Source organism: Euwallacea similis, chromosome 8 (genome assembly GCF_039881205.1).
Source record: "Euwallacea similis isolate ESF13 chromosome 8, ESF131.1, whole genome shotgun sequence".
NCBI lineage: Eukaryota > Metazoa > Arthropoda > Insecta > Coleoptera > Curculionidae > Euwallacea > Euwallacea similis.
The window spans coordinates 2,866,210-2,872,209 of record NC_089616.1 but is presented as its reverse complement, the minus strand read 5'-3'; positions in this window follow the sequence as shown (position 1 = coordinate 2,872,209).

The following is a 6,000-nucleotide window of genomic DNA, read 5'->3' as shown; positions in this document are numbered from 1 at the left end:
TGAGGCAACTCAAACCTGGGAATCCTTTCGAGTTGACTGCAAAAAGAAAATTAGAAATCGCGGAGCACCTTTTCCCGAGGGGCCTCGGCTACATACCGGCGAAGATAATGCCAGTTGTTTTTACCCCCTTCTCGCAAGAAGAAGTAAGAATTGCTGTTTGCAAGTTAAAGAACGCAGCAGCCCCCGGACCCGACGGTCTTAGGGCGGAAGCGGTCAAGTATACCTTCGAAGCGTACCCGGACGTATGGCTTCGAGTACTAAATCAGATGCTGGAAAACCAGGAATTTCCGGATTCCTGGAAAGTAGCGAAGCTAATCTTGCTCCTTAAACCGAACAAGGATAGCGAACAGCTGGGATCGTACAGGCCTATTTGTCTAATCGATGCTGCAGCCAAGCTGTACGAACACCTCATCAAGAGCCGTCTTGAGGAGGAACTGGTAGCAAAACATCCGCTGTCCGAAGTACAGTTTGGCTTCAGAAAAGGAAAATCCGCGATACACGCCATGGAGCGAGTCATCGAGGTAGCCCGCGACGCCAAAAATCGGCGTCGTGGAGAACGGTGGTGTGCGTTGATCACGCTAGACGTGAAAAACGCATTCAACAGCGCCTCTTGGACGTGCATAATAAACGAATTGGCGAGAAGAAAGATCTCGAATTACTTAATAAACGTAATAAAAGACTACTTCACTAACAGAGTAGTAAAAATAGACAAAGAGACTAAGTTCAACATGGCGATGGGCATACCGCAAGGGTCGGTACTCGGCCCTCTAGTGTGGAACCTAATGTACGACCCCATCTTGGAAGCGGGCAAATCCGAAAATGCGACGCCCATTGGCTATGCGGACGACATCGCTCTTGTCGTCTGCGGCTCCGATAGGGCGGAACTAATCGACGAAGCAAATGGTGCAATAAACCGTTGCGTACAATGGCTTACGGACCATTCGCTCAAGATAGCCCCGGAAAAAACCGAAGCGGTCATTCTAAGCGGGAAAAGGTATAGGAGGGATTTATTTTTCCTAGCCAGCGGCGTCCGAATCGAGCCCAAAAAATCCATAAGATATTTGGGCGTCGAATTTGGCGAAAACTTGTACCACGCGCATCACGTGAAAGAAATCTGCAATAAGAGTCTAAAGAAATTAGGCCTAATTCAAAGGATTATGTCGACGATGGACGGTCCATCCACTCAAAAAAGGCAGCTGCTTTACGGAGTGGTACAGTCGACGCTCCTCTATGCCGCCCCGATTTGGGGGTGGATGGGGAGGATCAAAAAGTACGCACACATGATGCTGAGTGTACAAAGAAAAGCGCTCCTGAGGGTCATCTGTGCGTATCGTACTGTATCCTACGAAGCAGTGCAAGTCCTGGCGGGCATTCCCCCCCTCGACCTATTATTGGAAGAAAGGATGCAACTCAGCGCTCTTCCAAGGGTCACAGGGGAGGATAGGAAAGCCGCCAGAAAAGAAACCATTCGGAAATGGCAGGAACGCTGGACGAACCTGGAAGAAAAGGGTCAGTGGACTAAGAAATTAATCCCTGATCTTGACATCTGGGTCTCGTGTAAACACAGGCGCTTGAATTATTACCTAACTCAGGCACTGAGCGGGCACGGAAGTTTTAGAGCTTTCACGCACCGCATTGGAAAAACGGAGCCGGAATGCAGTACCTGCGGAGTCGAGGACACCGCAGAACACTGCATTTTTCGATGTTCCGTTTTCAATACTCTCAGACACGAGTTGCGAACGTGCGTGAACGCACTAACTCCGAAGAATTTAATCGAGGCAATGCTCGAATCGAAAGAAAAATGGAATAAATGCAGCCACGCCATTTCCGAAATGGTCAAAGAAAAAGAGAGGATGGAACGCGCCTCCCGTGTAGCTTAGTCCTTTGATGGTACTCGAAAAAGCATAAATCTAAAGGATAAAGAGGGAAAATATCTTCCGCCCTCTTTCAAGAATAAAACAATAGATTGAAAATAGACTTATTACAAAATTTCACCGTAAAAACATATGCAACCAAATTGATCAGATAAAAGGGTTTCATTTGCGAATTCATTTGACATTAATCCAGGAATCGTACAATTGTTGACGATAAAAAAAAAAAAAAAAAAAAAAAAGTTTTCCAAGCTATCGTGTCGGGAAAAAAAAATCGTAAAACACCGAAACCTCCGCCATCATCGACGTTTTATCCCTCGGGAAAGTTCCGGGTCGGCGTAGGGTATGTGGAAATTTCGAGGTTTTTTAGTGGGTAGGCGCAGTAGGCGAATCCCACACTATCCAGTCGTCGAAACAACAGGCTGGATGTCTTTCGAAGATTTTTCCTCGATAAAAAAAAAAAAAAAAAAAAAAAAAAAAAAAAAAAAAAAAAAAGGCCATTCTTTACTGTGTACAAATTTATTAATGACAGAAAAAAAATTCTCGCGTATAATGTATTTGCCAAGGGGTACCACCTAAGTTTTTCTAAAAGATCCCTTATGGTACTTTTACAGCTTAACCTAGGAAACTTTGGAAATTAACCGACTTACAAAGGAAGAAAAATATTTCTCTAAGCCACTCTACAACCTAAGACTAATTGTACAATGCCATTCTTATGTTAGATAATCTACAACTAACCTATGTCTCTTTGTTGCCGGATATAGCACTAACACTCCCGAACTCACTGTTTTACAGCGTGTCGATTTTGAACTTTCGAAGGATTCTCGTGAAATTAACCAGTTGGGATGAGATACCTCTTCCGGGATTTCCGCTCGGCCCTCCGGGAACCACTTCACCGATTCATTTACGGGAGGTACGTAACGAATAAGAGGATACTGAACCGGTAGTTGAGAATCAAAAGCAAGGTCCTAAGACGCGGGGGTGCAAGATTGCAAGAGCGCTTTTTCGCATATTGCAAATTCTTAAATACCGCATCAACTGGAGAACAACCATAGGCGTACTTAGACTATGGAGTAGTTATTGGTCCAATAACCACTGGCCGCGTTAAAGCGTAATGCTCGGGGGCACGATTTGGCCTTTTTTGGGTCTTTCGGTAATCGTAATTGCACCCTGGTACTAGTTCGGACAAAGAAGCCGCTGGAAATTCCACCACTTGGCTCGTCTACTATCCAAGGATAATGGGTGAAAAAATCCTGTACTTGGCGGAAGTTACTTCTCGAACTAGTGACGTTCATAGGCGTATCACGAGGATGCTGGGCCCGAAGATTACACTTTTTTTTTCTAAATTATTCTATGTGTAACTACCTTAAATTAACAAGAATTTACATTAAAGTCCTGAAAAACACTAGACAGTACCCTGTAGCGAATGTTTTTCTTTAACTTTTATAAAAATTGCAATTATTCAAGACTTATAGATTCTGTGGCAGGCATATCCACAACAGGCGCTGAACCAATGCAGAACAAACACACTTGATAACAGAACACTTATATTTATTTAACTAAATGTCCAACACTACTGCACAAGTGACAAAAGTCATAACAAAGTGTAAAGTTAGGGTAAACTAGAGAACCACAAGCGACCACCGATTATCAAGAACTTTTGACGATCGGGAGTTTTTTGGAACAGGCCAAGTGTTATGTTTTAACTGAGAGCAGTATTGAGATGCTACTAAGGCTGTAAGAGTATATGAAGAGAGTTGGAGAGGTGTTGAAGAGGCGTTGTGTGTTGTGTAAGAGACTATATGAGACTAACTGAGACCAACTCAAAAACTTAATTTTCCCACCGAATATGAACCTCATCTTATCCATATATATTTTTACCACCTCATAGTCATACCAATTAGTGTGAATTATTAGTGCAGGGGAATAAGGATTGCTTATCAATACGGTGCCATGAAGGGGTGAGAAGAGTTATGAGTGTGGGAAGAGTGTGGAATCTGTATGCATTTAGATAATGTAAACACTGCCCTTAAGGGTGATTAAGAAGGGTTTACGTTGGAAAGAAAGAAATTTATTATTAGGTGAAGATGTTGGGTATTTTCCCAACAACTGTGACATTTTTTAATGGCATTAGCTTTTAACAAATCCATCAGATCGTCATATTTTTTCATTGGAATCGATATAATATCTTGGTACACACATTCTGGATCAACCTTTTCATAAAAGTTTAAGCCCGTATCTCTTCGCGTATTTTTCGGTCTAATGCTTACACTCTTGTAATCATCTTGACTAAACGAAGTTTTATAGAAAAAAGCGTCAGGGGTATGTTTCTCTACTCTGAAAACACAGGCGTCATTCATTTTAAAAATATCTCCCGAACTGTTTTTAAAAAAGTTAAAAGAAGAATGCGTACATAATTTCTTTAAATCAAAAAATTCATCGTAGCCCATTTCTACGACTTTGTAAGGGGCTCCCGTCTTCTTCGCACTTTTAACCAACATTACGTGATGGTCTAGTGTATAAATTAGACCAAATCTTAGTGATCTTTTAATATTCTTTTTTCAATCATTGCATGAATGTTATCACCTTCATTCTGTGTATGTCCTCTTACCAAGTATTTATGCGTTATTGACCTAATATTATATCTAGCTACAGCATAAAAGTACGCTGCTAAAACAAATTAATTTTTTTGTTGTCCTGCGCAATTGTCTGAAAAAATCACAATATCCAAATCACTACCATCATAACTTTTACCTTGATCTTCTAAATATTTTAACAAGCACGAGTCAATTTCATTGACACCTCTTTTGCCTTGCCCTTCATGCCACATAAAACAGGTAACAAGACCTTGACCCTTTTGAATAAGGCCACACATTGTAAAATTTTAAGTGGATAACTTGGATTTGTAGTAGAATGATGAAACGTCGCCGTTCGGTGTTGGCAATATGGTGTAATGGAACTCGGGAACACTTTGGTAGATTTTTATTCCGCTCGTTATGATACACACAACCCTTAATCGTTTACAAAACTAAAGATCTCGGGATTAAACTGACATTTCAATAGAGAGAGCCAAGAGTTAATGAGGGACGTGACAAAAATTCCGGGAGCGTCAAGTTATATTACTATTATGGTAAAATGGTCAAAATGGTTATCCTTTTACAAGCTTCGGGGTATCTTAAGTACCAAATCTGGGGGTCAGTACCCATAGGCGTACTCCGGTTTTAGGCAATTAACAAGACTATCCACAGATGGTAACTTTCTAAATCCTTAACCCGTAACGTCAAGATAATGATAAGAAAAGATGATTTACGAGGGTGTTGCAGCTGTAGGGAGATTTTAGCAAAATGTGAATATTTTAGACTTTTGTCTTGACGAGAAAAAGGAGTGAAAGTTTTTATGAAGGGTAACCCTTATTGGAGGATAATGGGTTTCCAACATATGGCCATCCCGGACATACCACTAAAGTAGTGGAAATTCATAGGCGTAGCCTAAGGGTACATTACAATGGCCTGCAAGTCAAAACAACTAACCCGATAATTGTCACAACATTTTTCTTTTCTTCTTCTTTTTCTATTCTGCCTAGCTTTTTTCTTTTTGGTGTAATAAATAGTCGGCTTCCATTTCCTGTTTTTCGTCCTTATCCGCATTTTCGTAGGCTACACATTTCAGACATTGATCTTTTTTAGGAATAAAAAAAGCCAAGCTAAATTCATAATTGAAAATATCCCTGTATGTTGTTAAACTTGCAACGGATTTTCCAGCCTGCTCAGAAAGATTTTTATAATCTCTGTATAGATCAGTTACGGATCGATTATGCCGCCTTCAATATACTCCTTTTCCCTATGAGCTCTTGTATAATGGCTCCCAATCTTAGGAATGGATGAAATGTGAGCACGTATATCATTTCTTACATCAGGTATTTGCTTTTGATTCCCATGCTTTCCTCTTCTATCTTCAAAATTTCCTTCTTTTCTCTTGATTATCACGCTTCGAATACAGTGAGTGGTAATTCCCAAAGTCGATGTGAAGAACAATTTACAAATATTTATCTTCTTATCGTTCTTTAATAAATGAAAAATATTATTATTGGTTCATTTGTTTCTGCCATTACGAGATATAGAGTTATTAT